Here is a 25,633-nt window from a genome sequence, read left to right as displayed (position 1 = left end):
ACCGGACATTGATCATCCATTATAATATCCCATTGACATTGACAGTAACTTGTATTAATCTAGACACACCTCCATCACTGCACTACTGTTGTTTCCAAAGTGTGTGTTTGCATGTGTGTCATCTACACAACATCCTGAGAAACAGGTACATGTCTATCTCACATCTGCAATATGCATTCATGTCAGGTTATTTCATCTAGGTCATCAGGATGTATTTATATGTCTTTTATCCAAATTGCACACACGCAATCATATTATAAGTACTGGCTTTGCAAACAAGTCTCGTAACAGTGCATGTTACCTGTGACACTATGATGGTGTCATCCTTTATAAAGTTCCCTCTGACAGTGTTGAAGCAAGACTTCTTTGGTGGGACTTGTCTTATGTTGTATGGAATGTAGCTTCTATACCGACACTAGTATGGTATCCAAATCTGACCTCAGTCAACAGGGGTGTATGCGTGTGGTTGGTAGTATATTAATGAATCTCATTTCATTCGACTCTGTCTCAGGAGAACCTTTTATACAGTCCCCTGAATCCAACATCCACTGTTTCCTTCTGTCCACATAACATCCATTCTGTGAAACACTAAGGATGTTATCATCCGAAAGATGCATACATACAATGTGAAGTAGATCCCCTCCATGACACTCTGCAAGCCATCTTCAGACCAGTGGATGTATGATTGCTAATTCTGTCATGGGGTTGTGCACATCACATATGGACAGAGGCAGTTTCCAATAAATAAAGCACATACACACATACCCCTACTATCTTCCATCACATACATATAGTGATCTGTATTTAAATGGTATAATTACGGTTAGGATTTTATATGCTCTTAGCTGGAAGCCTAGTAATGTCCTTTGACACTCTGAACATTGCACATATCAATGTTGTTGTCATCCACATGTGCTATGATGAGGTATGGATGTACTGCAGCCCTACAACAGTGTATTCAAATCTGTAATTTGAGCTACTGTATTGATGGCGCTGCTGTCATTTGGTTACATGTTCCTTCCATAACAGCTGCAGTAATATGCCTCCTGAGGACTGTTGACATTGGATGATGCTATGAATATTGCTGCCTTGGTAAAGCATTGTTCTTGTACTGCAGTATATCAACATTCTTCTAAGTTCTCATTCAGTCATCACAGTGACAGCAAGAACATGGTGCAGGTGTGCATGTGTATACCTAGTATTTGGAAATGTTATCTGACATACAGTAATATTACATCATACTGATTACAAGGGCTCATATGCCTGGTTTCATCTGCATGTTGTAATGCTGTTATATAAACAACCACATATGTTAAGATTCCCTTGCAACCTTGGTGAACTCATTGTGTGCACTATTGTGTTACTATTCATGAGGATTATACAAGTGTTCCACAGCAGCATTATGTGACTGTCAGCATTTGTGGCATTAACTTTTCCACATGAACTGCATCCACCTCACTTGTAATGTGTCCATATATGGTGTCAGGGCACTCACTCACACATTTCCATATATAGGCATATGATGTACAACTGATGTAATGAGGTGAAATAGGTAGAGTTGTATGACTGTGTTAACAGTTCCACTGTGTCACATGTGAGTCATACTCAATTTATTTATTTATTTATTTTATTTTTATTTTACATTTGTTAACCGGGCTAGTCTGGCTGGATACATGTCCATTTTCAGCAGAGGCCCGAGGAGAAAAGCTCCACTATCAGACTAAGGCACTACAGTTTAGGAAGTCACTAATAAACTAACAATAAAATAATGTAATAAGGCAAAATACAAATGCATATACAGTTTTCCTGGACTAGTCTGAGTAGATGACAAACAAAGTTCAGTCAAGGGGCTGAGGAGATAAACTCCAGTTTCATAAAATACAAATTAAAGTTAAAAAAATATCACTAGTCACTAGTCATGACAACAAATCAGGTATTGGCAAAAATGGTTATTATACAGTGTTAAATATGCAGGTTGGTAGTGTAACAGGTAAGTTATGTAGTTAAAGATAAGGAAAAGGGAGAAAATAAAGTAAACAGAAAGTGGAAAAAGTACAGTATCTGTTTGGTACAGGTATTATGGACTTAGTAAAGCTCGGGAGAAGCCAGTCGGAAAAAGAGAGGGGGAAACAAAGATATAGATGAAATGCAAAGGTACCAGGATTATAGGAGCTCAGCTAAAAGAAGCAAGAGACAGAAAAACAGATGGTCAGAGGGGGAGGCAAACATGGAATTTGAAAAAAGAGTGATGGTACAAAAAAGGGGGCTGTGGAAGTCAGTCTAAGTTAGAACAGGAGAGGTGATGTACAGCTTGAAGTTCAATTGTAGCTTATGTACAGCTATAGTGTGACTGTACTGTGTCACAGACATAGCACTACATGATATCAGGATTGCAACTTGATACAGTGCATGAGCACATATGGATGTATGTCAGGATTTCATGGCAGTATAACATTTTCACTGGCAAGGTCAGGGCAGACAGTGATTGTGTGGCACGTGCTGAGTTTTGAGATGGTACTTATAGAGAGGGTGCTCCATATATTGTTTAGTATGTGTAAAATATCAGTGACAGCTTCCTCGCTCATTGGCACTAGACTTTGCACTGTTATACTTTCTGTGCATATTAGCATACCTGATGCATTGCCATTATTCTCACATACTGCAGTACCTTCCATTATAACAGATCACTTCTTAATTCACACATCAATTGCGGATGCTTCAGACAATATCCATTGCTATTACATGTAGTAGATGCATGCAAAACACAGCTGTTAACAGTTCCACTGTGTCACATGTGAGTCATACTCAAGGTTTTATTTGGAGGTGATGTACAGCTTGAAGTTCAATTGTAGCTTATGTACAGCTATAGTGTGACTGTATTGTGTCACAGACATAGCACTACATGATATCAGGATTGCCACTTGATACAGTGCATGAGCACATATGGATGCATGTCAGGATTTCATGGCAGAATAACATTTTCACTGGCAAGATCAGGGCAGACAGTGATTGTGTGGCACATGTGCTGAGTTTTGAGATGTACTTATAGAGAGGGTGTTCCATATATTGTTTAGTATGTGTAAAATATCACAGACTGCGGTGGTGGTGCTGCAGTAGCATTGTCGCCTCACAGTTAGACGTTCCACGTTCGATTCTCAGTTACAGCGTCTTCTGTGTGTCGACATGCGTGAATGGGCATTCCTTCATTGAAGGTTGTGCGTTAGGCCTGGCAAGCCAGCACATAAATATCTACTGCCAATCATTAGCGGACCGGAGTTCCGCTGTGGCGACCCCTAACCGGGAAAAGCCGAAAGACAGTAGTTATGTGTAAAATATCACAGTGACAGCTTCCTTGCTCATTGGCACTAGACTTTGCACTGTTATACTTTCTGTGCATATTAGCATACCAGATGCATTGCCATTATTCTCACATACTGTGGTACCTTCCATTATAACAAATCACTTCTTAATTCACACATCAATTGTGGATGCTTCAGACAATATCCACTGCTATTACATGTAGTAGATGCATGCAAAACACAGCTGCGTGAAAGGAATCCACTCATAATAGTATGCAGTTTATAAGTGTTGTTATCTGTATGGTTAATACTTAAGTCAGCCAAGAATGCTTTAGTCAAGTGTATCACATTTGGCACAGTGAGCTCCCACAAATCTTGTTAGCCATACAGAACTATTCATTGGAATGCATACTCATTAGGATTTAACAGTGAAGACTTTCCTTCAAGGTGTTCTACATGATCCTTGTGTGATATATCTTTCTGTGCTGAAACCAGAAAATATACAGCTCAGTGACAATATCGATGGCATGGGTTTGATTCTTGCAGGTGTGGATTGTGGCTTGTGTGTCTGCAGACCTTTCAACGGACCAGTATTGCCCCTGATTTCATCTCCAGATTTAACACATTCCCTCTTAAGCCCCGCAAAAAGTGTCATTTTTGAGGAATGGGCAGTGAATTCCCCTTATAGAATACTAACAATCATTACTAACAATTATTACAGTTTAGACGTCTGTTCCTGCAGAACATGTATAATAACTTACACTCACATACTCTGTCAATGCCAAAAATTTATGATCATAATATTTTAAAAGTGTGCCTGATTCTGCCTGTTTCTGTCTACATCTGTACAATAGTCTGGTGACATGTGTCCATGACTGGTTGAGATGTATGCTGACTTGTCACTCATATTTAAGTAAGTCATTTTGCAGGTCTTCAGACTATGCACATACCCCCTACTGAATATACCATCCTTGCTAAATGTCCTCTCCAGTGAGCATGTCAGTGATGTTTATATCCCAACCGTTCATCTCCATTAACATGTAACCTTGTGTGATCATCACATATATACTATCATGTGTGATCATATAATCTACTCGCACAGGAGGTGTAAACAGCAGTACTTACCTTGTTATCTACATATGCACTCAGTGTTATGCTGCTGCCTTGTTTTGGATGTGTACATACATTGACATCTCCTATCTTAGGGACATTTCCATATTTACATGCCCTCTTCCACTTTCTTCATTCCTGTCATTCATGACTCTGCCCACTTTCATCAGCACACTTTCCCTGCCTAGTGTATGTTTCCTTGTATTTGCCTTTGCTGCCCCCCATTGTACACAAATACAATGCAAATAATTGTTATAGTGTACATTGCACTCAGTACACATTTCCTTAATGTGTTACTACTGCTGTTATTGCAGTATTTTCACCCATGATAGTCATTGATGCTGTCCGCGCGATCTCGCTTACCAGATTTGCTCATAAACAAACATGAATGCTTCTTGTTTCTGTGCTTGTGCTGCTCTGCATAGTTTCCTAGAGGCAACACTGCTGCTGGCCATAAAACCATATGCTTGTATACATGTAGGTGAGATGAAAAGCATACATATGCAGTTAATGCTGCTGCTTAGCATACTAGCAAGTAAACTCTGTGTAGGCATCATGCAAAGCCTACACAGAATTTTTTGAATTCCCAGGATTGTTGGAACAAAAATGAAGAATGCTCAAGAAACTAACTCCCAAAATATCATCTATTAAAAAAAACATGCAGAAACAACAGAACGACCAAAACATGTGCTTTTTATACGGTGTCAAGTCCCTGCACCCCTGATGTGTCCCCAAGCTCTCTGGAACTTATATATACCAATTGCAAGCTCACACAGGAGAAGACATGGACAAAGGACAAATATCCTTAAACAATAAAAGCACTTCTGACACACAGTGGAACACTGCACCAATAGTACACTTTCCTCACAAAACACCAAAAATAAATAAATATAAAAAGCAGTAAATCCACACCTACACATGCCCCTTTTAAAAACAATAAAATACTATACAAAGCAATCAACCAACTCACATTCAAAGTAACATGAAGTCGACATTCCCCACATTTGAAAAAAAACAGTTGATATTTTTCCCTTTCAACATTAAATAGTAGACACACACAGACATATCTATATGTATATGTATATCTATATCTATATCTATCTATATATTTATATATATATATATATATATATATATATATATATATATATATATATATATATGTACATATACAAATATACAGAGAGACAGAGATGCATATACACACACGTGTGTGTGTGTGTGTGTGTGTGTGTGTGTGTGTGTGTGTGTGTGTGTACGCGTGTGCGTGTGTGTGTGTGTGTGTGCGTGTGTGTGTGTGTGCGTGTGTGTGTGTGTGTGTGTTTTATATATATATATATATATATATATATATATATATATATATATATATAAAGAGAGAGAGAGAAAGGTATAGATATAGGGATAGGCAGATGTACACATATATCACTACTAAGCTGCAAACACCTTTAAAGGGAGCCATGTGTTTAGCCTCTTGGTATCCATGATGTATATTCAGGATAAACAAGCCATGTATCTTCAGCTTGGATACATTATTGACCTTAGACTGCTTGATATACAATTCTGCATCACAAACTGCTAAAAACTGGCAGCTTTAGTACACATATGCTTATAACACACGTGCGTCATCCCTGCATACTTTACCAGTAAATACTTTATATATGAAACATGTCTTGTAGACAGAAACTCCTTTCTGCACCCCCACACCCTCTTACTTTATTATTCTCACTCTGAAATTTCTGCACCTTGAACAAAGAGCGATAAGCAACAAAAAGTGAAATACCATCTCACTGTTTCTCTGAGAGACTGTAAACTTGGAATACACAGAGAATACAATAACATTTGAACACTGGCACATTCCTTCTACAAGGAGCAAACAAATACACATGAGCACTTATTCCCTCCAGCACTAAACCTTAATGATTGAAACACCCTCACATGGACCAACAATGTTTAAGCCTCTGAAGCCTCCTTTAGTTTGTCAACCTCAGGTCTGCAGAGAAGCAACAAATATCACTGTGTGTGACTATATAAAAACATCCCAGATACATACAGGTACTGTTTATAAACTGATGACTTATGCCAAAATGAAATATGCATTTGCAGAGTCTGAAAAGCTGTCAAATAAAGCAAACACATGTTCACACCTCCCCCTCTTCTTTCTGCTTCCTGAACAGCCATGCACCTGTAAATTAGTTATGTATACCCCTCTTCTACTATACAAACAAAACACTAAATCAGTATGATAAACATACTGTGTTACTTATGATTTGTTATGCGTATTTAAGTGTGTGTGTGTCTGTGTGTGTGTGTGTCTGTGTGTCTGTGTGTGTGCATATGCCTGTGCATACACGAGCATGAGTATTCACGTCTGGGTGTATGCTTGCGTGTGTGTGTCTGCTTTTGCATGTATATCTGCGTGTGTATGCATATTTGTTTATGTGTGCGTGTGTGTGTTTTGTTGGATATGTCTGCATGAGTGTATGTGTGTATGTGTTTGTGCATGTGTCTGTCCATGTGTTTCTGTGTTCCTGCTTCCACATGTATGTCTGCATGTGTGTGTGTATGTGTGTGTGTACCTGTTTCTGCGTACATGTGTGTTTGTGTACATTAATGTGTTTGCTTGCACACATGCATGCGTGCACATGTACATGTGTGTGTGTGTGTGTGTGTGTGTGTGTGTGTGTGTGTGTGTGTGTGTGTGTGTGTGTGTGTGTGGGTGTATGCATGCGTGGATTGACAACCTATGCTTTAAATTAGCCTTTTGGCATTGTTGGAAAGTACAGGTGATTACTGTATATCACTTTGGCTGCTCTTTTCGACACTTTCAAGGTTTTTCCATCTTTTGATGTTAACCCTTGCTGGACTACACAGGAAAAAGAAAACGATGCATATGTGCAGATGCTTTTGTATAGGGATTTCACATACAAAAACAGACACACAGACAAACACACACACACACACACACACACACACACACACACACACACACACACACACACAATGCCCAGGCGCGAGTGCACACACACACACACACACACACACACACACACACACACACACACTCATGCACATTTTTGCATACAGTTACTGTATAATGAATTTTATGGAGAAATTTTAAATATATGTATGTATCCTTTTTAAAGAAATGGAGTTTTACACCAACTTGTGAACTAGTTAAAAAATCCACTGTTCCACATTTTTGTCATTTCTCATGCATTTTACACGACTTTACTGTATACTGTTGGTAGGCAGAAACTGAAAGGTATGCACCATGCTGGACTATATGTTTACACAATTGTAGATGCTAACTGATGCCACATTTTAATATCAAGTTAAAATGCAGTTTTTGCTGGCTGTGTTCACCCTTCATTGCGTGTTTCTGTCATTCAAAATGACCATAGCTAAAGTACTTTGCTAAACAGTATTTTGAATGCTAATTTATCTCTATGACCATCAAGCTAATCTGCTCTTCACTGTAACTAAGTAGATAAGAGTTATTCTATGCTTTCTAATTACTCTTGTTAGATACTGCACATGTTAACACATTGCCAATGTTTCTGTTTGAGGGCTATCACTTGTAAGTCAGCTCTTTCTTACATTGAACTCACATTCCCTCCTGGCAATTATTGATGTTTCTCTTCTATGTTTTAATCAGTACACTGATAGAAACATGATGTCTTAAGTCATGATGCTGCCATAAAATATTTTATACTGTCTTTTGTGGTATTGTTTACTGCACAGAGTCTTTTACTACAGCTTTGTGCTGCAAGGTGATAAACCTGACTAATTACTAAACTGATCCTATTCCCTAGAGTGGTGGGTCAAGGCTGACAGGAGTACTAAGATTTCTCTCCATCACACACAGATATACACAAACACACATGCACACACGCACACACGCATACACGCACACACAATATAACCAGTCTTGAGTCCAGTGCAGTTCATAAGAAAGGGAGCAAACTACTCAAAGTGACCTCAGTCAGCCAACCTATTTGTGTCATAACTATGCATTTGCATACTCTTCATCTATATGTTAGTTTTCTGCACCTTTAATCATCTCTGTCATGTTAGGCAACTTACATACAACCTGTAAAATGCTGCTGCATTTGTGTGTGTGTGTGTGTGTGTGTGTGTGTGTGTGTGTATATACATTGTTTCTGTCTAAACAATTCTGTAATATTTTTGCATTAGTAATGAAACCTTCTCACAAATTTATCTTTTAGAGATAAACTAAGGGAACTACAACATTAGATAATCCATGGGCTTCAGAATCGTGTCTCACTTGGCCACGCAGTGGCTTACAAGATAAGGCCAAGTGGGGTAATGTGGTTCTAAAGTTATTATCAATGTAAAAGGATACATTTGGCACCATAACACTCATCTAATTTAGAAATCCGCTAACACAGATGGCAGGGCTATCAAATAGAGGAGTTTACAGCAGCTATTGTTATGTAAATTGTGAACAGCACTAGCTTGCATGTAGCATGCACATAAGTATATGTGTCCAAATAAGCAACATCTTAACAGCTATGAGAAGCATTGAGAATCTAAATATGGTGGCTCCTAGAAAAGTCCCTACCAGTTTCATTTATATAAATGGGACGAAAATGGGAGCATGGGATAGTCAGAAAGGGGAAAGAGTAAGTAACGAAACACATAGAAAAGTATAGTAAAGGAAACAGTGCTGGGGGATTGGGGAGACACGGGGAAAGAGTAAGTAACGAAACATATAGAAAAGTACAGTAAAGGAAACAGTGCTGGGGGATTGGGGAGACACTGTGTAATTATCTGAGGGAAGAGGTGCTCAATATTTGATTATTTATTTATTTATTTGTTTATTTTGAAGAAGGGCAGAGGAGTAATGACATAAAGGAAAGACAGTATATAGATGGAAGCAGGGGCATACAAACAAATACAAAACACAGGCAAAGACCACGAAAAAAGATGCTGACAAATGGGGTGGATGCAATTGATAGACACATACAGGGAGTGGGAGGGTAAATGGAGATTGGGAAGAATGGACTATAAAGAGGGATAGGAGATGAAATACAAGGAAGGGGAATACCACAATGGTGAACAGGGTGGCATAATAGCTCCCTTTCTTGCTGCCCTGAGTGGGATACAAGCAGACATCAATCCCCCACTGACACTGCCCTCCCTACTGGTTCCTGCCTCATTAGAAACACTGGGCAGTATCAAGCAGTGGTGCAGCTCTGCTAGTCACATAAGGATACTTTCCCTGGGCCACCAATGCAGGCAAAATATCATCAGTCAGCCATCCATGTCCTGGCTGAAAACATAACACTCCCTTGATGATCTACCACAAGAGGCCACCAGTAAACACTCCAGGTTGTCTCCTGATGACCCATGTCACTCTGTGAAGAGGCAGTATTGGATGTAGATAGAGATACAGCAAAAAAGGCAGAGTAAGACAATGGTGTAGTGACCATTGGCATACCACAGGCACTGTTATGTCTGTCACTGTATGAAGTAGTAACAGAAATGTACAGAAATAGAACAACAAACATCAAATAAAATTATAAAGGACAGATGTTGAGAAAGAGAGATAGAAAGAAACAAAACTTATTACTATCGTGTCTATGTCTAACTATCAGACATACAGATGGCTAAAGAAGTAAAAAACATTTGCTATATATGCAATGATAATATAAGGCATAAGTATAACAAAGCACAATACAGGATGCATTGATCTTTACAAGAGGTGGGTCCAAAGGTTTAGGTTAGGATTTTGCCATCTTTCCTGAGGAGTATCTTTGAAAAGCCATGGAAGGTGTGGGAGATATCTGTATGGATATATCTTGAACAAAAGGGACAAGGAAGGGCTTGACAGACATGGTAATGTGTGCAGAGTATGCAGAGCAACATGTTCATCATGACAGGGTAATGCGCTAAAGGCAACCAGTAAAGTGGTGGTATCATGGACATCACCCAGCACAGAACAGGCAAGTCAATGACGTAAGCTATTTTCTTTCATAAAACAGAATAATCATGAAGTCAGAATGCCACAGATATGCCATGCAGAAGTGACACAGACATGGGAATTTTGTGAGATAATGCACTCAAAACATGGATAATGTGAATACAACTTGGTGTAGGACTACCAAGGCTGTGGGAGTCCATACAGCAGTGGAACAACAGCCTTGGATGTGTGGCACTGCATTTCAGGTGGCATGATGTAAGGGCATGCCATGACAGTCATGTGTTCCCCACTGTGGAAGTGTAGAAACCACTAACATGTCATTTGGTGAATCAAGGTATATGCCAGCGTGGACAGTGCAGCTGTGGCCAGAGGTGTGTAGTGTTGCAGGATGTGGATGTTACAATTAACTGGAACAAAATAATACTTAAGCAAACTATTCTAGTATCTCATTTGTAGTATGACAGGTATGTTGCTTACCTCTGTGTATGGCGAGATGTACCATATTTCTTCAAAACAGGAGTCTGCTATTCTCTCTCTGCTTAGGAGCTGAAAAGCTGTACAAGAATTGAGAAGGCAAATGAAAATGTGTCCTACAAGGGCCCTTGTAGTTATGTAGTAAACTACACTAAAATGCACCTGTTATGAATACTTACTATACAAATCAGGGTCATTCTGTTTGGCTTCTTCTTTCCACTGTCACTGAGGTGACTGCAGTGATGCCTTCACTGTTCACCAGTGCATTTCATGACAGCTGCTGCAGTCACATCCCTGGTAAGTCTCTGACAGGTATCCATCATATACTGGGGACCCTCATAGGAGTCCTCAAGCAGACAAGCCCAGTAGCGTCTGTACATAAGCTAAACCAATATCGTAGACTCTTTAGAGCACCACCTGGGAGCCCTACCACTGTCAACCTACTAAAGCCATATCCAGTTCACAGGTCTTCCTTTCTGTTAATGCACATTACTGCAACTGACATGGGGTGTGCAACAGTGGGCACTGCATTTCTGCAACGTGTCATGTTGTTGCCATCTAACGGTGCACACAGAGCATGGGATGGGCATGGTGGTGTTGGAGTGCACACAGCACAATTGCATGAGGGTGACTAGACTGCAGAGATCATATTTGCTTTCATTGTTATTCTTTAATGTCCCTTTTGGTCCTAATGATATGTTGCAGCCACATAGATCAATCTTGGGAAGGTGCACAGGGTGACAAAAGTGTGACTCAGAGACAATCACTCAAAACTGACTCTATTTGCTATTCTGTAAGCCATGAAATTGTATGATGAACACAGCTGCAGCCATGGCTGTGCTTATCACACTGCAGAATTTACTGCTGTTAGCAAACTAGTAAAGAAATTGTTTTCATCTGATATTCTGTACGTTTTGGACTTTCAGTACAACTGAAGTGAACAGGGGAAGCTGCCTGCATATGTTTGGAAACTGCATTCATACATCAATTGCAGGTTTCTTGTGTTTGTTTAATTATATGTAGTTTCTTGGGGGTTGGGTTGAGAACAGCCGACTTGGAAAGATGTACACAGAGGATGACACAGCCAGAGGATGTTAACATTTTTCTCTATCGTTATTTTTTATTTATTTTTAAGCAGCTTCTCAGTGATCTACTAGATAACTATCTTCTGTTTTCTTCCCAGCATAGCTTCTGCTTTTATTACAGTACAACTATTGCTTTGCTGAATTTTCTAAATACTGCCAGCACCCATAAAAATGCTGAAAGCCTAGTCTTCGCGATCTTCCCAGATTTATGTAGAGCTTCTAATGCTGTCTCCCACCAGAAACTCATACATAAACTCTCATCTTCAGGGTTCTCCAACTATTCATTGAAAAAGGGTTCTCCAACTATTCACTGAAAAGTGTCCATAACTATTCTCAAACAGAGCACATGTTTCTTGCCAATAACTGTTGATATCCAACATAGATCTCTACTAAGCATATACTTTTCGACAAATTCATATATTCATAGGTAAATACTAGGCTAGCTGCCCTTGTGGACCATTTTAAGCCTAGCCAGTTTCCCTTCTTGTGTTCAACATGTCCTATCCCATTTGGTTATAGATTGGCCTTACCAGTCCCATGCTAAATAATTATATATTACACTACTGAGAATAACTGGGATCATACTGTACATAATTTGATGGACCCATATATGAGATAAAACATTTAGGAGCTGCCTCGGTCCAGCAGTAGTACAGGAGGCAGTCCTGAATACATTTGTTTCTCACCCATAGATTTAAGTCGTGCTTGAATATGGACAGGGATGAACTTTGTTTTATATGGATAGCGAGTGTGTTCCACAGCAGCAGTATCCTCTGCAAGATATACCTGTCCCCCCAAACTGTTTTGTTGCTGTTGCAGAAGAGGATTCCCTAGTCTGAGTATTTCTGATGCCATTTTCATTGCATATTTAAGGTAAATCCATCAGTAATGGGTTGGAGGATGCCATAGGTCACGTCTTAGCAGTCTGCAGGATACCAAGTATAGTGACAGAGCTTTGAGTCGGTTCATGTAGGACATGCTGTTTAGGCCTTGTATCCTTTTAGTAAGCTATCAATTTGGGTGTTCCAGTTGTTGCATGTGTTTGGTCAGATACATGCCAAAGTGGATATTATATGCGATGGTTGGCATAATGAGGGCTGGGTAATGGGGACAATGACATTTCTAGATCTAGACAGAATTCCTTTGTTTATAAAGTGCACAAAAAAACCTTTCTTACAAAAATAGACAAATGCTGGTGAAAAGTTAGGTCACTTTCCACATAAGTTCGGAAATCCTGAACAACTGACTCCGCTCTAAGGGGTGTATTGTTGATGTGGTAGTTCCCTGGGGTAAATGACTTCCCAAAGCATATAATAACCATGATATCAGCACCAGTTATTTATTTCAGACAAACCTTCCTGCAGGATGGCTAAATCATTTGGATTTTTAATAGCTGCTTCTAGCTTGCAGTCATCTCAAACTTTTCAGTTTCATCAATGACCTCTATTCTGCTACAAATGTCAATATGCTGATGACTCACTCCTAATCTGTTCTACCAAAACTCTCTCTAAACCCTAAACCCTTGCACAACAATTCTTCTTCTCAATTAAAACATGGCTGAATAATTCAATACTTCTAAACCCAAAATAAACAAAATGACTGCTCTTTACCCCAAAGCATTCACTATTACCTCTGCCAACAAGACAATGATGGAACAAGTAAACCATACAAAATTACTGGGTGTCATCATAGATGACCAGTTAAAATTTGGCCGCCATGTTATCACATGGTTAAAAAACACTCATTAAAAACTAGGTACATTACACAGAGTAAAAACCTGGCATGGCCAGAAGATGTGTAGCTTCTACTTTCTTACTAATATCTCGTCTTTATGCTATCAGAATCTTCATTAACATTCAACACTCACTACAGCTACCCAAAGGTGAGAAATATAACAAGAGTGTCAAATTTGCTGTAAACTATAACAAGAGAACACATCACAGCCTTACACATAGAGAATTACACTGGTTAGAATAGAGCCATAGCTGGATCACCTATTCCCCAGTGCTGTTCCCCAATGAAGCACCCCCCCTCAGCACTTTCAAATGAAGAGCAAATAAAAAAAAGGACTTTGCTGTAGTAAGCCAGTTGTAGCACTTGGAGCACTTACATTACAACAAACACCCCCCAGCACTTCCATTCAAGAGCAAATAAAAAAAACGACTTTACCTTTTTATGGTAGCAAGCTGATTGCTACATTTGTAACAGTTGTTTTACTACAGAAAGCTCCATGTCCCCCAGCTCTTCCAATAAAAAGCAAAATAAATAAATAAATAAATGAATGAATAAATGAATAAATAAATAAATAATACAAACATATCCATGCCACTCCCAAGCTCTTCATTACTGTAGTATGCCGATTATAGCATTTGTAGCACAGATCTTGCTACTTACACCCCCCCCCCCCAGATATTCCATTGAAGAGCAGAAAAATAGTTTTTTAGTGTGGCAAGCAGAAAGAATCCAGGAACTTTTTTCCCCAATTGCACCCCCTAACAATTTGCGCCCAGAGTGTCTTCCCCCTTTGTCCCATTCTTGCTGCACTTCTGATTTAGAGCTATCACATCACCTAGCTCTCTCTCATCTATCTACAATGCACAAACTCCTCTATAAGCCAGACAATTGCCCATCTCTTAAAAACTTAATAAAACAACATTAGTCCCTAATAGAATTTTACACTCTAGGAGAAAAAATCACTAATCACTATAATCAAATCATTTAATATTGCTGATGAGTCTCTATATTCAAGTTGCATAGCTAGAGTATGGAACCACATCCCACTGCCAGTGAAGTCTGTTCAGAATGTAAACTCATTTAAAACCAGTAAAGCTTCACAGTCAAAACTGGATCAGCTCCTGTACATCTCCAGGTAAAAGCAACTGTTATCTTCAGCTTGTCACATCATCATCCATTGTTGTTCATTTATAATTCTATGCCCCACAACTAGTCTTCAACGACTCCACCTCTATATTTCTGACAGAAAGCTTATGACAGCCATATATAATGGCCTCTCAATCTGCTACAATCTACAATATTAACATTTTCTTAGTTTGTTCCCCACTTCCATTTTTTGAACATCTAATCATGAGATGTATTATCTATTGGAAAAACCTGTTAATACACCTGTTCAAATGCTCAATTTTCAATCTCTGCAAAATGCATAAGTATTTTTATACTGTAATAATCTCCTTTATTTTATATGACTGTGACAGGGAAGTGTTATATGCTTTCTCAGACATTATACAGTGTCACTAGCAATGGCTCCAGGGCATGACCAGCACTGGCAATAAGATGGCCTTGTGGGAAATCATTTTGCTCAATTCACTGCTGCAAGTCAGACATCATCAGATGTGGGGATTATGGATACTATTTAGGTAACACACTGACACATTGTCAGTTTTACCCTCTGCAATGCAGATGACCTGGCAGTTGATGGAATGGAATCTCATATAGCCGATATGCTATTGTCCCTGTTCTCTGCATGGGGCTTTAATAGCAATGTAGGTGCAGTCAATGAATGCCAGTAAAGTAGGGAAACTAGGTATTTCATAAAATGCCTGTGTAATGTTGTTTCCCCCATCTATAGTGCATAGCACAAGAACCCCACCATGAGAGCCTCACACAGACTAACTGGTGCAAGAACAGTAGTCTAAAACTCAATGGCAAGAAATACATAGACGTATCCAAGCCATTGGGAAAATGGCTACCCCTGGAAACCACCACATTAATAATATATCCCCAAAAGTACCCCTGGAAAATACCACATTAATAATATACCCCTAGGTGTACCCCTGGAAATTACCACACTAATAATATACCCCCAGGAGTACCACTGGAAATTACCACATTAGTAACATACCCCTAAGAGTAGACCCAGAGGTCATGGATTTGGGAACATGTGTAGAGAGTAATCTGGACATTGACCATCAAATTTCTATGATTGCAAGAAAATCATTCTATATTGCACAATTTATAAGCAATTGTATGGCATGTAAGTCCAAAGATGTTATTGCTCCTGTGTACTTGTCGCTTATCAGACCAATCATTGTATACAATGCCCTCTTTGATATGTACCTGACTAGAAATATGCAACAACTTGAGCATCCACACAGGTTCATCACAAAAAGAATACATGTCCTGAACAACACAACCTATGCAGACTGCCTCAAAACCCTGTCCCTGGAACTGGTCTGCTATGGATTGCTAAAACTATGACTAGCCTACAAAGCATCTTTTGATCCTGCTCTGATGGACCTCATGCATGTCCTCAAAACAAGTGGCATAAGAATTATCCAATCTAGTGACCTAAATCTTGTCTGCAGCATAAATAGAACATGTTGGAGAACAGGTTTGTGTCTCAAAGACTACTCTTTCTCTGGAACAGTGTTTCTACTCATGTAAAACAGAGTTTTTTCTTATTCCATTTCAAGCTCAAGTTGGGCCAGTGGATGGGGAATCAGAAATTTACACCTTTCGTATCACCTAAGTCTCTTTTAGACTGAGGTAGCCTGTAAATGCTTTACCACCCATGCCCAAGCCTACATATACCCATTAAAAATAACCCTATGGTATTAAAGCTTGTCAAATACATTTGGGAAGCATGTCTAGGCTTAAAAAGGCCCCGTGATGTCACTAACCAATTAATCAACTATGAACCTATAATCCTATGAACTTATATGCTCTTCCACATGCAATAGCATGCCATGAAGAAATTGGTGTAGTATTCATTAGGCAGTTGCCTGGGATATACACCTAATATGCCCCCTATTGGTCACTGGAAGGTCTCTTTAGCCAGTATTCTGAAAACTATGCATATCTTGGTATCCACCGGGATGGATAATCCATATATCCAACAAGCCTACAAATGAAGGCAACATGTCCTTACCAGCCCAGTAGGAGTCTACTGTTTTTGTATCATAGAAAAGATTATGTGTTACGCAAGGTTAGATCACTCAACAATATGACAGGTTACCAAGTGCACTCCATGGCTACTGGGTGCAAGAATGGCCTCATATACACATGTATCTGCTAAATCTGCAACTACTCCTAACATGATCTCATGATCTTGGTCCCTGAATGCCAGGATTTTTCTACAAACAGCTGCTCTGCCAGTAGCACCTCATTGCTCAGTTTTCATACATTTCTAAATTGTTCTGCATATTCCGTATCCTTATTTGCATTCGCCATGACCCTCACTATAATGATACTGCTAATTTCTATCTCATTATATGCTTGTTTTTTAGTATGCTGGCCACACAATGTGTATCTCTAATTATCCCTGCCTGCACACTGCTACTTATGTTATTTTGCCTACTGCATTCTGTTATTTGTTTCTGAATCCCAGGGAACATTTATAACTAGTATTCTTGTTTTATTAAAGTTGTAAAGAGTGTGTACCTTTTGTGATTCACCAATTGAATGTCTGAAAAGGGGAAAAATATAATTCCTGATTCTGAACATTCCCCTGGTTTCTATCATTCTAAACACATTTCAGGTAGTTGCATGTGATAGCTATGTGGGTAAATGCAAAAAGTGTCACACCTTGCCTTCTCTTAGGATATTTAAATAAACTTTATAAAATAAACAAAGCAGTGAACAAATAAAACTATATACAACCACACAGAAAAGAAAGATAAATGACAACATTTGTACATGAAAGAGAAGTAAAGTAATGCGATTTAACTAACTTGCTAAACATTTTTTGAATTCCGTTAAGCATTCTAAAAATTCAGAGGATGAATGATGTTTTAACTTATTTCACTACTTGTGTGTTTGCTTTCTGTCTCTGTTTAGTTTTCATGTTTTGTTAGTGAACCTGTTTTCTTTTGCTCTTCTTCCTTACATTTCTGAAGTATCTCTAATCATAATCCCCCTCCCACAACATTGAATAGGTAGGTGACCATCCAATGAGTACATTCTACCTCTGGAGTCAGGCAATATTAAAACTGCAAGGCCAAAAAAGGATCACCAAGGCACATGCCTCCACATTTCCTCTTTGCCATTTTTCATATATGACAAGGAATTCCAAGGTAAATACAGATAATTAAATTTAGGAACAGACTGAAATTCAATCAAGTTTGGGAGATCTAAAAATGTTTTGCAATTAGTTTCTAAAGTAATCAAACACATTATAACTACTCTTATGGCAGGAGCTACTGGTAACAAACATTGTCACATTGTACCTAACAATGACATGTTAAAGTGATAACAAAGCAGATCAGAGCAGTGGATACCTTGGACAGCTCCTTCAGACTGGCCTAATAAAAACAGACCAGATAGCCAGCTGACCACTACAATCTCACAAATGCACTTTGTTTATTCGCATGTATAAACAGTCCTTTATAACAATCATATTTAGTGATTTTGGCAGTGCCAAGTGACGCTTTTCATTAATGATACTTTTCATTAATGGCACTTTTCATTAACTCATTAACACCTATGTGGTGTGGAATGTCACGCCTCTAGCAGTCTGCACATATCTTGCATTCCAAAGTATTTTTGGAAATATAACCTTAAAAAGAATAAGATAAGTAAGTGTAAATATACTGCGAACAATAAAAGCTATGAAAACTGTACAAATAATGTTATTAGTAATAAATCTTTACAGTGATAATAGCCAATGCATTAAGTCTTTCCATAAATATTATAATATGTCATAATGCACAAACTCTAAATTATATTTTTCTGTTAAAATTTCAGAGACAGTTTGCCATATCTTGGAAACTATGTTAACTAGACAAATATTGTTATAACATTTTTGTTAAACAGACATAAGGGTTTACATGACAACAAGAAATCCCTCTGAGTGCATTTTTATTGAGATATTTACAGAAATATGAAAACGTGCTTAATTGTATAATTACAAATATAAATACCACTGAATATTTATAAAGATGTGCAATGTATGTTGCAAATATCAAAGACAGTTTTCTTCAAGAACATGTAAGGTTTCATTTAATGTCATGCAACAGTTTGTAAGTCACTTGTTTTTTAAAATATTAAGTACACATTGAAATATTCTTTATTTTCATAATTACAAACAGTTAGAAATATAGTAGGTTTAGTATGATATAAATGGACATTCATAATGATTTTTCCTGTCTTCTACCATGCCAGTTCTCACCGGGGTCTATATTATGTACTCAAATGGACTTTTCTTCGAACATATAATCATCAACACATAAAGAGCAAATGTTCTAAAGTGCGGACGGACACATCTGCAAATTTTTTCCTCGAGAAAAATTCATTTAGCTGTTATCGGGAATTGCCCTTTTCCCCAATGTAGAGTGATCTCGAAGTTGGAATATTTAGTTAGGGGGGGTGAAGCCCCCACTTGATTAAGGTTTTGAAGTTCATGTTTTTTTGTGTACAGCCCCGTGAATTTTTTCCCAAGGAAAACATTTGCAGACGTGGCCATTTGCACTTTAGAGCATTCGCTCTTTATGTGTCGATGATGATATGTTCGAAGAAAATTCTCTTCAACCATATACTATAGACCCATTCTCACCATTCCCCTCAATAACATGTTGGGATCTCTGCTATGAAAATTTGAATAAATACGAAAATATAAGTGACAAAATATTTGATTAATTTCTCTACTGCAGAACATCCTAGACTAGCAATCTTAGTGCAATTCTGTTAATACCTCTTTGCACTTCCTAATACTGTCTATTATTAACTGATAAGTCACTTGATTAAAGAAGCCAGGCCCAAAAAAGGCCTGGACACTATAAGCTATGGGTGTGAACTGGAAGTATACAAAAATGACATTATAGGCTTGACTGAATAATGATGCTTGTATCATGTCTTATTTCTTACCTATATCTTTGAGCTGGCCATATTGTTGCTGACCAGAAAGAAATGCCTGTCACATTTATACATTTTTTTCTCTGAAATGTCTTATTCTCTTCAGCTCATGTTGTGCATCCTGTTTTTATGTGTTTTGTTGCCTCCTTGTATGAAAATACATTCCTGTATTGATTCTTCTGTAACTTTATGTACTTTGTAGTTCACTGTAATACCTCCTAATAGATCAGAAATTGTTATTCCTTTTCTTTGATTCAGCATGATTCAGGAAAGGGTGCAGCTTGTCTTTGCAAAGATGGCAACATAATTCTTGAGCTCCATGCTACTGGTAATAACACTCGCTGTTCCAACAGTTATTTGGCTCCTTTCCTGTAACAGCCACAGTCTGGCAGTACTATTCATCTATTCATTTGTCACTGTGATGACTAGCCCCTTTCATTGTCATGTAACTAGAGACATATTTTTCTGTACCAGACCACATAGCTGACTTCATGTCTAGCATTCTGTCTCTTACAGGTGCAACTGTGCAAGGTCAAAACATTTCCATGACAGATAAAGCCAATGCCTTTATAGTTTTGGTGTCCAATGTTCTTTCTCAAGGTCATCATTGTACACAACATGTGGAGATCAAGAAAGGAGCTCTCAAAACAAACAAATGTGTGGGCACCGCAGGGTTCACTGCTGGTTCATCTCCTCTTTGGCATTTATTTTTCAGATAGCCAAGTCAATATCCCAGAAATGTGGCTGAACAGGTTTGATAACTGCAAGCTGAATACTCTTATGTGGTCATCCACTGATATTAAACAGTTGAAATACTTAGTGTATCAAAAATGGTCTCAAGCTAAATGCAAAATAATATATACAGTAGTAGCAATCAGCAAAAAAGCTACTCCCACCTCAAATATTGTAAATGATACTCCTCTTCAGACAGACTGACATGGACATAAGAGATCTGGGTATGTATGTGGACAACTCTCTCTTATTTAGATTCATACATTAGTACTTAGCTAACTCCCATTAAAGGCAATTTTAAGCCTAGCCAGTTTTCCCAGTTATTGTTCAAATTAACCTATTGATCACTTTGTTTCCACAATAGTCAGGAAATCTTTCAATCTGCCCTTGTTAATTTCTAAACTAATGTCTTCAAATCCAAATAAGTTATCTGACCATTGGACTCATCCCTTATCAGCCCCAGCATCAAACACAAGGCCCATTTTAGTATGTACGGTTCCAGATATAGCACTCAGCAAGAAAGGCTCCAGAGATTTCTAACGACAAAAACTAAAGGCCTTAAATCTTCAGCTATCTCAATACAGTTTCATGTCTCCCTTTATGCTTACTGTCTGCTCCAAGGTGACTTCCTTGCTTTTCAGGCCAGGAAAAAAACAAATTCTATTTGATCTTATATTTCCTTGCAAAAGCAGTGGCTCTACATACACACGCTTAAAGAACCTAAATCTACAGCAACAAATTAATAAGTTCCGAACTTAGCTTATTCTTAGGCTATGGAATAAGTTACCTCTACAGGTCAGACCAAGTCCTGCTTTGGCTACCTATAACACTAGTGTTTATGACTGGATGGGTAGACACAAATTTACACCAGGTTTGTCAGGTACAGCCCTGCTCAATTTGGGGGAAGAGTCCTATTAAGTGCCTGAAAAGGGTGGCAAGATCTGTTAAATGAGTCAACTTAAAGGTGCATATGTATGTGTTTTAGGGTCTCTGTGACCATTTGCCTAATATTGTTACTATGTTCCTAAGTTCTCTAAGGTTCAACAATCTACAAATTAGTTTACATACGTAGCGATGATGTGGGTGCTGCAAGGAGAAGAAGCTCTTTCCCTACAAAAATGGTTTAATAGTATTAGAATGACTTTTGCTATATTTCTTAGATCACAGAAGTTTATTTTACAAAGTCCTGAATCTCACAGTTTCACGTATTTCACTTCTGATATTGAGACATTTCTCATATTGCCCTTTCTGCCTTCTGCTAATGTCTCTAGCTGAGTTCAGTATTCCTCACTCTTACCCAAACTGCATGAGTTATTCAAGCCTTCTCATCCCATGCCACCACATGTTTTTTTTACTTATTGTAACCATCTAATGGCCATTCTTAATAAGCTGACACAATTCCCCCCACACACCTAGGTCTTTGCTTCAGCTACTGCAGGACCTGCTTCTTTTCCAGCCTGTCAATATATGTCAGGCAAATTTTGAGACTCACATCACTGCTAGCATTGCATGGAAGGCCTCCTTCTTTACCTTCATGGATTCCTCACCACTGATATACAGTAGTGGGCCCTAATGTTGCCATCATTGCAAGCAGCACCCAATTTAAAAATACAATTCTTTACCACTGCTTGAACTATTGACCTTTGACACTGGGTCAATGGTACAGAGGATGTAACCCAGACTATGACCATCTATCATGAGTTTAATTATCAGCCCAGTCAATGAAGAAGCAGCTGTAGCTGGAAAGTAATGGAGGCAATGCCTGCTCACATTGCTCCGATATCTGAGGACAGCTTGAGCCATGTCTCTGACTGTGTTTTTCACCAATGTCTTTCCAGCAGAGATCAGAGACACAGAAGAACAGTTCACTCAGAAATGGGAGCAGAATTATCTGAATAGTTACATCACATGTGGAATCCATTGATGGCTCCACCATGCATCACTTGCACTCCCATCCCTGTAGTGCTTGTACTGTACAGAAGAAGCACATTAGAGTAAATAGTAGCATTTCCCTTGTCCCTGCCTGTATGACATCCATGCCATAATCAGCTTGGTTGGGAACAAATGGGAAAAGGCCACCACAGTTAGTCAGTTGGTTGGCAGGTATGGGGTGAGATTACTGATCTTCAACAAGGCCCTTTAAGACTCTATATCTCAAACCTACCTCTGTCCCTGTGTACATTAGAGAAGATTTTAATTTTTTTTGAGCAAGGAGTTAAACCTATCGTTCAAAGAATCATCCACTAGACATTCTTAGGACACCCACACTACACATTTCTGTTTCATATGTTAATTCAGCCATGTCCCCAGCCACCTGTCTGGACAAGCCACCAAGTGGTGAGCTGTTGTTGATGGCTTACAGCCTCTTTTGACTGTGTAGAAATTATGGCCCCAGGTCTGATGACAATACTACAAATCCAAAAATTAAATGTTTACCACAGTTGCTCTGTGATTCCAAGTACCTTTATGAGCAGGTTTGGGTCTCAGCATGATATTCATTATGTACAAACGATGATTAACACAGACACCCTGTACCAGATCCCCATTTGAGTTATGCCCAAACAATATATTCCTCCTAATTATTCCCCATTAGGTGTCTCCAGCTTTCATTAAGTGATTATCAAAGTCTCCCAGCAGCACTACAGAGTTAGTTGGTGGTACCTATGAATTATGGCATCCACTGCCCTCAAAGAAGACCAAATATCAGTTAAATATGCATGTTTTCCTTTCTGCAACTTCCAACTGCATTTAGGCAATCCTCTGACCCATATGCATTCCCAACTGTATGGCATGGTGACAATTCCTTTTGAGAAGCCAGACATGCACTCTGAATGTGACTCAAGGGCAGGTCCAGGGTAACCACTGAAGAGTCTTGGCCAAGAAATCTGCATATAGGAACAATATGGTGAGTAAGTGTAGGACAATCTGTAACTATCTGGTTCTACTCAGTTTCATTCAAACACTACCTTTTTTCTCATCAATGAGGTGACATCTCATAACCTGAGACACTTTTCACTGCCACAGTCTAACCCAGAATAATCAAATCATTTCCTTGCTGCCTCTTGTCTGGCTACACATTTGATCTCCACCCTCACCATGCAAGTGGTTAGCTTATATGGAGATCAGTGTCACTTTTTTAGACATTGTATTTGTTATGAAGTTACATGATTTGTTAAGTTAATATGTACAATGGAAATAGGAATGGCACAGACCCCAGAGATTAAAATAAGATGCATACTTTGATACGTGTGTGTGTGTGTGTGTGTGTGTGTGTGTGTGTGTGTGTGTGTGTGTGTGTGTGTGTGTGTGTGTGTATAGATAGATAGATATGGGATTGGTACTTCAGAGTGAAACAATCTCATGTTGACATCTGTTTTGTCAACACACTTTGGTTGATGTTAGCAATTCTACTGCTCTAAGGTTGATCTTCAGAGCATTCTCAGAAGCTTGTTGATGTTTTGTTGTCAACATTGACTAGCTGATGGTCAAAATATTAATATTCTGGCCATTCAACTTAGAATACCATATATATAGGGCTCCAGGTACATCATCATCATCAGCACATCTATACCTCTGATGTATCATCCAAGCTAAAAAAAATGTTGTAAGCCATCTACAGTAGATAGTTGATTATCCCAACGGCAATTATCCAGTCAATTATCTGAAGGCACACTTCCAAAGTTTTTAAGTAGGAAAAATCATAAAGTCTGAATATGTAAACATTATATGTATTCACTTGTGCATGTTTTTGAGCTTGTAGCCTGCTTGTGTGTGAAAAATATTCTTTATTGTCCACTAGATTTGCTCAGTGGTTGAAATGTTTATTCTCTGCGTGCAGAAAAAAACAAGATTTTAGAAATTTTTATCTGGTTCAATGTATGTTTGATTATCTGAACAGTTTGATTATCTGAGCTACCCTAGGTCCCAATTAGTTTGGATAATCAACTCTCTATATTGTATATTTACACTACTCAACTAAAAACTAAAGCATAAGTTCGCACACTGCATGCACACAACACACAGAAATATGTGCTCCCAAAACACATAAGCTCACCTAAAATATTTTTTCTTAGCCTGCATCTAGACTTTCATTAAATAAAAAAAAAAAGGAACAGAAAAAGTCAAACACAGATCATATTTCTTATTCACTTTAAAATAAAAAGTAACTTCTTACCCTGTCCATAGATTATCCACTTAAATTAACATTTCCAAGAATGAAGATAATTTTCTATTGGAAAGAAAAAAATTCAATAAATATAGAAAGAAAAATAAAACAGTAACTGCAGCTAACTGGTTAGAAAATGACATCGCCAGCAAAATGATCTAACTTTCTCTAAATTATTTAAAACTAAAGTAACAAAAAACATAATTCCAACATAAACTAACAAATCTTAATACAGTTGTTACTCTTTCTACTATGAAATACTGATTTGCAAAACTCCAAGCATGGGAGATACTAAAAAGTAATAACTGAAAGGAAAAAAGCTGATAAAGTGTAAGCATTTTTCAAAGTCTCTATACCCCTTCAATATCAAATATCCCACCTCTATGACTGTTCAAAAGAAAGAAGCAATCTCCAAAAAGAAGGGACATACACACACACGCACACACACACACACGCACACACACACACACACACACAAAAGGCACATGGGAAGTGATTTCCAAAGTGATTTCCAATGAAAAACAGCAATCAGTGTTCTGTCCATCAGCAACTTGTGTGTTTGGTAACTGACACTCAGAGAATTTCATTTCAACCACCTGTAGATATAATGCTATAACTAAACTACTAAAATACATTTAACTTACCATAACAAACAACAACAATAATAATAATAATAAATGGTTAATGTTTTCCACAGAGCTAGACTACAAGGCCACTCAGGAGACATTGTGTTCATAAATGTAATGTAAACTACCTAAAGCCCTGTTCAGTAAAAACTAAGGCAGGTAATGTAGCCCTCTGAAGTGAAAAAAAAAATCTCAAAAAAAAAAGAAAAATGGAAAATCGATGTGTGCTTTGTGTGATACTTGAAATGTCTTGCACTGTAGGATTAATGAACTTGGTTCATGACTTATATTATACTGAAGCTCATTCACTAAACATCACGTTAGATCTCACTGTATCACACACACCAACACAAAATATATGTGTCTGTTTATCTCTCTGTCTCTCTCTC

This window comes from Protopterus annectens, chromosome 1.part0 (assembly GCF_019279795.1).
Source record: "Protopterus annectens isolate FY-2018-M chromosome 1.part0, PAN1.0, whole genome shotgun sequence".
NCBI lineage: Eukaryota > Metazoa > Chordata > Ceratodontiformes > Protopteridae > Protopterus > Protopterus annectens.
Note: the sequence above shows the minus strand (reverse complement) of the source record.